The sequence below is a fragment of the Pongo abelii genome, chromosome 3 (genome assembly GCF_028885655.2).
Source record: "Pongo abelii isolate AG06213 chromosome 3, NHGRI_mPonAbe1-v2.0_pri, whole genome shotgun sequence".
Taxonomy (NCBI): Eukaryota; Metazoa; Chordata; class Mammalia; order Primates; family Hominidae; genus Pongo; species Pongo abelii.
In genome coordinates, this window is record NC_071988.2 from 53,739,213 (window position 1) to 53,748,407 (window position 9,195).

Below are 9,195 nucleotides of genomic sequence, written 5' to 3' on the forward strand. Positions count from 1 at the left end.
TTGTGCACATGTACCCTAGAACTTAAAGTATAATAAAAAATACATATAATAACAAAAATAAATAAATAAATAAAATGACACGTGAAAAAATAGTGAAGGACAATATCAGACACTTTTTCTGTTGGTGAATTTACAGGTGTTAATTGAAATATGAACATCAGGTAAGTTTGTGTTTAAATATCACATTGCAATATTTTCATTTTCTGTCTTTCATGGGTCCTCAATAATTTGATTTTGAATAGAACAATTACTTGCTTAAAAACAAATACTCAGAACATACAAGTGTCCGTTTATAGAATAATGAAATCACTAGGCAGAAGAGGTGGAATGTGTTCTAAAGTCTGTGTATGTGACATGTTGTAGGAGTGTGAGAAAAAAAGTTGAATGTGGTGATGGGGAAAACACTGAAGTTCAAAAGAAGCGAAGACAGGAAGCTACTCATGGAAGCAGCTTTTCTCATAAATTAAGAAATGCTACAGATTATAAATGAGATGAGACTGTCAAGATGAGACCTAACAGGAGCGTGAAGACCAAAAATTTAAAAGACATGGTTATATGCTTTGAGTAAACTCTATATATAGGACAGTGTTATTGTTTGGTTCTGTGTTCCCCACTCAAATCTCACCTCAAATTATAATCCCCATGTGTCAAGGGCAGGACCAGGTGGAGGTAATTGGATCATGGGGGAAGTTTTCCTCATGCTTTTCTCACAGTAAGTGAGTTCTCATGAGATCTGATTTTTTTATAAGCATATGGCATTTCCCCTCCTAGCATTTTGCCTCCTGCTGCCTTGCAAAGAAGGCACTTGCTTCCCCTTTGCCTTCTGCCATGTCTGTAAGTTCCCTGAGTCCTCTCCAGCCATGTGGAACTGTGGGTTAATTAAATCTCTTTCCTTATAAATTACCCAGTCTTGGGCAGTTCTTTATAGCAGTGTGAAACTGGACTAAAATAGAAGATTGGTACCAGGAGAGTGAGGCACTGCTGTAAAGACACCGCTGTAAAGACACCTGAAAATGGAAGCAACTTTGGAACTAGCTAATGGGCAGAGGTTGGAACCATTTTCAGGGTTCAGAAGACATGAAGATGTGGGAAAGTTTGGAAATTCCTGGAGACTTGTTGAATGCTTTGACGAAAATGCTGATAGTGGTATGGACAATAAATTTCAGGCTGAGATGCTCTCAGATACAGATAAAGAACTTGTTGGGAACTGGAATAAAGGTGACTATTGCTATATATGCTTTAGCAAAGAGACTGGTGGCATTTTGCCCCTGTCCTAGAGATCTGTGGAGCTTTGAACTTGAGAGAGATGATTTAGAATATCTGGTGGAAGAAATTTATATGCAGCAAAGTGTTCAAGAAGTGACTCGGGTGCTCTTAAAACCATTCAGTTGTATGCATTCACAAAGATATGGTTTGGAATTGGAACTTACATTTAAAAGGGAAACAGAGAATAAGAGTTCAGAAAATTTGCAGCCTGATGATGCAATAGAAAAGAACAATCTCATTTTCTGGGGAGAAATTCAAGCCTGCTGCAGAAATTTGCATAAGTAACAAGGAGACAAGTGTTAGTCACCAAGACAATGGAGAATATGTCCGCAGTCCATGTCAGATGTCTTCACTGCAAGCCCTCCAATCACAGGCCTGAAAGACTAGGAGAGAAAAAAATAATTTTGTGGGCCACGCCCAGGGACTTGCTGCTTTGTGCAGTCTCTGAACTTGGTGCCCTGCATCCCAGCTGTGTCTAATAGTGGCCAACATACAGCTCAGGCCATTGATTTAGAGGGTGAAAGCCCCAAGCCATGGTGTCTTACATGTGGTTTTGGGCCTGCAGATGCACAGATGTCAAGAATTGAGGTTTGAGAACCTCCACCTAGATTTCAGAGGATGTATGGAAACTCTTGGATGTCCAGGCAGAAGAGTACTACAGGGGCAGAGCTCTCCATGGAGAACCTCTGTTAGGGCAGTGCAGAGTCCCCACTGGGGCGCTGACTAGTGGAGCTGTGAGAAGAAGGCCACCAAACTCCAGACCCCAGAATGGTAGATCCACCAACATCTTGCATCGTACGCCTAGAAAAGTCACAGATGCTCAACGACACCTCATGAAAGCAGCCAGGAGAGGGGCTGTATCCTGCAAAGCCACAGGGGCAGAGCTGCCCAACGCTGTGGTATCCCACCTCCTACATCAGTGTGATTGGATGTGAGACATGTAGTCAAATGAGGTCATTTTGGAACTTTTAAGACTTAATGACTGCTTTATTGTATTTTGGACTTGCATGAGGCTTGTAGCCCCTTTGTTTTAGCCAATTTATCTTATTTGGAATGGGACTATCTATCCAAAGCCTGTACCCCATTGTATCTATCTGGGAAGTAACTGACTTGCTTTGGATTTTACAAGCTCATAGGCAGAAGGGACTTCCCTCGTCTCAGATGAGACTTTGGACTGTGGCCTTTTGAGTTAATGTTAAAATGAGTTAAGACTTTGAGGAACTGTTGGGAAGGCATGATTAGTTTTGAAATGTAAAAAGACATGAGATTTGGGAGGGGCCAAGGACAGAATAATACAGTTTGGCTCTGTGTCGCCTTCCAAATTTCACCTTTAATTGTAATCGCCATAACCCCCACATGTCAATGGTGGAAACAGGTAGAGGTAACTGGATCATGGAGGCAGTTTCTTCTATGCTGTTATTCATGACAGTGAATGAGTTTTCATGAGATCTGATGGTTTTATAAGCATCTGGCATTTCTTCTGCTTGCACTTCTCATTCCTGCCACCTTGTGAAGAAGGTGATTTTCTTCCCATTTGCGTTCAACCATTATTATAAGTTTCCAGAGGCAAACCCAGCCACGCAGAAGTGTGAGTCAATTAAACCTCTTTTTTTAATAAATTACCAGTCTCAAACAGTTCTTTATAGCAGTATGAAGACAGACTAATACAGAAAGATATAGCTGTTTTGGAAACATCAGAAGTACAGTTGTAGCAATAAATAAAATATGAATAGATTAACTTTTGTACACCTATTTGTGTTGAAAGCACCAGGAGTCATAGCCAACCATCACTTTAACATTTCTCCAGCTAATTCTTCTGATTTATTTTTATGTTGGGTTAGCTAGTGACTACCCCACTAGCTAAAAAATATTTTTAAAAGTATGTATGTTAATATATCTTGACTACTTTTTAATTTTCCAATTAAAAAATAAATCACATTTTAATCTCTGTGTCTTGATTTTTCTCTTTTAAGAAGAGCTCATTGACTTAGGGGCTACATACTATATGACAAGTTACATAAATCACAGTTTTCTTAAATATTTCCCTATTGATGGTTACTCAGCTTTTTTTATTTTTGCCATTAATAACAGTGAAGAAATTAATGCTCTTGCATTTGAATTTTAAGTACAGGTGATTGACTTCTTTTTATAACATTAAAGAGGTGTAATTGACATACAATAAACTGTAATTATATAGTAGGCAACTTACTAAGTATTGACATATGTATTTACACATCAAAACATTACCACTATTAAGATAGTCGAACATCCATTATCTCTAAAAGTTTTCACATGCTACTCTGTAATTATTCCTGTCTGACCCTCCCACTGTCCAAAGGTAATCAATAACCTGCTTTCTGTCCCTAAAACTCAGTTTGCTATTTCTAGAATTTTCTATAACCAGGATAAATTTTTTAAAGATCTTATTTTTTTCACTCAGTAGTTATTTTTGGTGCATACATATTTTTTAGGATATCAATAGTTTGTTTTTATTGCTAAGGTAATATTTTATTTATGAATATCCCACAATTTATCTATTTATCCAAATGTTGATGGACATTTGGTTGTTTTGAGTTTGAAACTATTATAAATAAAGCTGCTGTAATCATTGGTTTTCTATTCTTTGTATAACATATATTGTTGTGGTTGAGGGGTGCAGATATCTAGAAATGAAATAGCTCGATTGATGGTAAGTATGTTTTTAATATTTTAAGGTTCTGTTAAACTGTTTTCCAAAGTATTTGCATTATTTTTCATTCCCACTAACAGTGTATGAGGATTCCAGTTTTTCTACATGCTTACAAACACTCGATGTGGTCAGTGTTTTTAAGTTTAGCCTCCCTAAAAGGAGAGCGGCTTTAATTTGCATTTCACTCATAACTATTGATGTCAAGCACATTTCTGTGTGCCGATTTGCCATCTCTATGTCTTTGGAGAAGTGTCTGTTAACTATTTTACAATTTAATAAAAACTATGTTGCTTTCTTATTACTAAGATTTGGCAGTTATTTATATATTCTGGATCCAAGATCTTTATGAGATATATGATATACAAATACTTTCTCCAAGGCTATGATTTGCCTTTTATTTATGTAATAGTGCCTTGTGAATATCAGAAGTCATTTTTGATGAAGTCTAGTTTACCAATTTTGCACACTCTGAGAATTTCAATGTTTTGCTTTCATTTTGCTTCAATCCTAGATTCTAATTTCCATGTAATTTTCTTTTTTACTCATGAATGAAAGTGTGTTTTTTATGTCATTTAGAAGAGTTTTATTCGGTTCCTTTATATACTTCTATTTATTTTCCATATACTTGGGAATTTTCCAGAGATATTTCTGTTACTTTTTTCTAGTTTCTAATATTATTTCTAATTTCATCACATTGTGATCAGAAAACACGTTTTATGATTTGAATCCTTTTATGTGTATTGATATTTATTTTATGATTCATATTATGGTAAATATTCTGTGTACGCATGGAAATAATTTATAGTCTGCTGTTGTTGTATGGTATCTTCTATAAAGTCAATAGGCCAAGTTGCTTGATAGTGTTTTTCAAGTCTTCTCTAGTCTTCTTGATTCCTGTTTACTTGTTCTATGTATAATTGAGAGAAGGTGATATGCTTTGGATTTGTGTTCCTGGCCAAATCTCATGTCAAATTGGAGGAGGGGCCTGGTGGGAGGTGATTAGATCATGTGTGTGAATTTCCTCCTTGTTGTTCTCATGACAGTGAGTGAGTTCTCAATGAGATCTGATGGTTTAAAAGTGTATGGCCTTCCCCCTTCTCTTTCTCTCTCCTGCTTTGCCATGATTAGATGTGCTTTCTTCCCCTTCTGCCGTTATTATAAGTTTCCTGATGCCTCTCAGTCATGCTTCCTGTTAAGCCTGTGGAACTGGGTCAATTAAGCCTCTTTTCTTTATAAATTACCCAGTCTCATGTAGCTCATTATAGCAGCGTGAGAATGGACTAATACAGAAAATTACCAGGAAACTGGGGAATTGCTATCAAGATACCTGAAATGTGGAAGTGACTTTGGAACTGGCTAATGGGCAGAGATTGGAACAGTTTGGAGGGCTCAGAAGAAAACATAAAGATAAAGGAAAGTTTGTCATTTCCTAGAGACTTGTTGAATGGCTTTGGCCAAAATGTTGATAGTGATATGGACAATGAAGTCCTGGCTGAGGTGGTCTCAGATGGAGATGAGAAACTTATTGGAATAAAGGTGACTGTTGCTGTGCTTTAGCAAAGATACTGGTGGCAGTTTGCCCTGCTCTGGAGATCTATGGAACTTTGAACTTGAGAAAGATGATTTAGGGCATCTGGCAGAAGAAACTTCTGAGCAGCAAAGCATTCAAGAGGTGAACTGGCTGTTCTGAGCATGTACACATACTCGTATGTTTGAACAAAGAGATAATCGGAAACTGGAACTTATATTTAAAAGGGAAGCAAAGCATAAAAATTTGGAATATTTATAGCCTGGCTATATGGTAGAAAAGAAAAACCCATTTTTCTAGGGAAAAACTTAAGCCTGCTGCAGAAATTTTCATAAGTAAGGAGGAGGTAAATGTTAATAGACAAGACAATGGGGAAAATGTCTGCAGGGCATGTGAGAGACCTTTATGGCAGCACCTCTCATCACAGGCCAGGAGGCCTAGGAAGAAAAATGGTTTTGTGGGCCAGGTTCAGGGCCCCCACTACTCTGTGCAGCCTTTGGACATGGTGTCCTTCATTCCAGTTGCTGCAGTTCCATCTGGGACCAAAAGGGTTCAAGGTACAGCTCAGGCCATTGCTTCAAAGGGTACAATCCCTAAGCCTTTGTAGCTTCCACGTGGTGTTGGAACTGCAAGTGTGCAGAAGGCAAGAGTTGAGGTTTGGGAACCCCTGCCTGGATTTTAGAGGATGGAAATGCCTGGGCATCCAGGCAGAAGTGTGCTGCAGGGGCAGAAGTCTCATGGAGAACCTCTACTGTGGAAGTACAGAAGGGAAATGTGGGGTTGTAGCACCCACACAAAGTCTCCAGTGGAGCACTGCCTAGTGGAGCTGTGAGAAGAGGGCCATTATTCTTCAGACACCAGAATGATAGATTCACTTACAGCTTGTGCTGTGCACCTAGAAAAGCCACAGACACTCAACACCAGCTTGTGAAAACAGCTGGGAGAGGAGAGCTGTACCTTGCAGAACCACATGGGTGGAGCTGCCCAAGGCCTTGGTAGCATACCCCTTGCATCAGCCTGCCGTGGATGTTAGACATGGAGTAAAATGAGATTATTTTGGAGCTTTAAGATTTAATGACTGCCCTGATGTGTTTTGGCCTGGCATGAGGCCTGTGGCTTTGTTTGGCCAATTTCTCCTAACTGGAATGGGAACATTTACCCAATGCCTATACCCCCATTGTATCTTGAAAGTAACTACCTTTTTCTCCCCCGCTTTTTTTCAGTGTCATAGGCAGAAGGGACTTTCCTTGTCTCAGATAAGACTTTGGACTTAGACTTTTGGGTTAATGCTGAAATGAGTTGAGACTTGGGGACTGCTGAGAAGTGGTCATTGTATTTTGCAATGTGAGAAGGACATGAGATTTGGGAGGGGCCGATATAGAGAACATAGTCCATGAAAATACAGTCCATAAAAATTTCCCTAATCTCACTAGAGAGGTTGACATGCAAATTCAAGAAATACAGAGAAGACTGGTGATGTGATTTGGATTTGTTTCCCCACCCAAATCTCATGTTTAATTGGAGGAGGGGTGTGGTAGAAGGTGATTAGATCACACGTGAGGATTTCTTCCTTGCAGTCCTTATGAGAGCGAGTGAATTCTCACAAGATCTGATGGTTTCAAAGTGTGTAGCACTTCCCTCTTCACTCTTTCTCTCCTGCTCTGCCATGGAAAGACCAGTTTCCTTCCACTTCCCCTTCTGCCATTATTGCATGTTTTGCATGTTTCCTGAGGCCTCCCAGTCGACCTGTGAGTCAATTAAACGTCTTTTCTTTGTAAGTTATCCAGTCTCAGGTAGTTCTTTATAGCAGTGTGAAAATACTAATACGAAGGGTATTGAGATCTCCAACTCCAACTTACAGATTTACTGTTTCTCCTCATAGTTTTATAGAGTTTTGCTTCATTTATTTTGAAGATTTGTTATTATGGGCATAAACATTTATGATGATTGCATCATCTCAATGAGTTGACCCTTTTATAATTATGCAATAAACTTCTGTATTCCTAGTGATATTTATCTCTAAAATCTACTATATCTCATATTAATCTAGCAATTTCCAATTTGTTTAGTTAAGTTTATTATTGTAAATCTTTAACCGAGATTTCACTTCAAATTTGTTTGTGTTTTTAGATTTAAAGAGTGCTTTAATAGGCAATATATAGTTTGGATATTGACAATTGGGATTTTTGACTATGTACGCTTTGTGTGATTATTGCTATTATGATTAAATCTATTTAATTTTACTCATATGTGCTTTTTTCAAATTTGTTCTCTCCTTTTATGAGACAGTTGAATATGTTGTTCTTATTTTTCAATGTTTTCACAGGCTTATGTGTTATAATCCTTATTATATTAATTGTTAGTTTACAGTTGAAAATATGCATCTTTAACTTTTCTCAGTCTAACAATAAGTGATGCTGTACCTTATAATTGTATGCTTTCATTCTTCCTCTCCCACATGTGTAATAAATTCCACGCTATATAGTGACTATTTTTAGACTGCTTAATTATATGTTAAACAGATTTGAATAATTGACAAAAAGAATATAAAGGTTTCTATGTACTTACTGTTTCCAATATTCTTTCTTTCTTTGTTCAGATTTATATTTCCATTTGTATCATTTTTCTTCTGTCTAAAAAATTTCTTAAAATATTTCTTGTACAGTAGGTCTGTTGGAGTGGTTTTGATGGAAACAATTGGAAATGATCCCTAGAACTTGTATTGTTAATTTAAAAACACATGCATTATTTTAATATTTCATTGTAGCATGTGTAACATACACGGATAAAAAGAAAACAATATATAGATGCAGAGCTTGGTAAATTTTCACAAAGTAAACATTCCTGAGTAATTATTACACAGATCAAGAAAAAGAACATTTAAAGTAATTCAGAGGGCTCCCCAAGTGTCTTCAATCGTCAAATTCCACAAGTGTAACAATATCTAGACATCTAACATCACAGTTTAGTTATGCATATTTTAAAAACATTATAAATGTAGACTCATACAGTTAATGCACGTCTGTGTTTGGTAATGTTTGTGAGATTTGTGTATGATTTCTGCTGAGGAGATTGATTCATATTTATTGTACCATGGTATCATGTTCATTTTCATTAATGTCTATTATTCAAGGATATAATTATGGCAAAGTTGATTTATCTGTAAACTGTAGATAAGCATTTGGATGCTTACAGTTTTTCTGATATACGATAGTGCTAACATAAACTTTAGTTTTTATGTTGTTCAATTAACATAGTAACATGCTTTTAGTTTAGCACGTACCAAGGAGGGAAATTCCTGGGCCATATGTGCGTGTATGGCTAATTTTTATAGATACTGTATTGGCACTTCCCCAATCTAGTTGATCCAATTTACTCTTTCAAAAGTAAGAGTTCTAATTTCTGCAAATCTTCAAGAAGACTTACCATTGTATATTTATTTTCCTGTTAGCCAGTCTAATAAATGCATGCTAATATCTCAATGTTTTTTAGCTTGCATGAAATAAGAAATTGGATATCTCTCCTTGTGAAGTGTCTGTTCAAGTATTCTGCTCATTCATTATTTCATTATTAGTTTGTACATTATTTAGTATTTAAATTTTTTCAAATATTGGTATTACAAATATGATGAACTCATTATTTGGTTTTCATTTAGTCAAGTGTAGTTTGGTAAGTGGAAACTCATAATGCGTATGTAGTAATGGTTATAATT

At 36.8% G+C, this 9,195-nt stretch overlaps 1 long non-coding RNA gene across 11 annotated transcripts in view; it reads left to right on the forward strand.

The window, feature by feature from the left end:
* LOC134761271 (uncharacterized) overlaps positions 1–3,467 on the forward strand; it is a 50,828-nt gene extending 47,361 nt beyond the window's left edge. For all 11 annotated transcript variants that reach the window (XR_010139681.1, XR_010139682.1, XR_010139680.1 and 8 more), the window contains one exon: positions 364–3,467. This is a non-coding gene — a long non-coding RNA (uncharacterized LOC134761271). The remainder of the gene's footprint in view (positions 1–363) is intronic.
* The last annotated feature ends 5,728 nt before the right edge of the window (positions 3,468–9,195 follow it).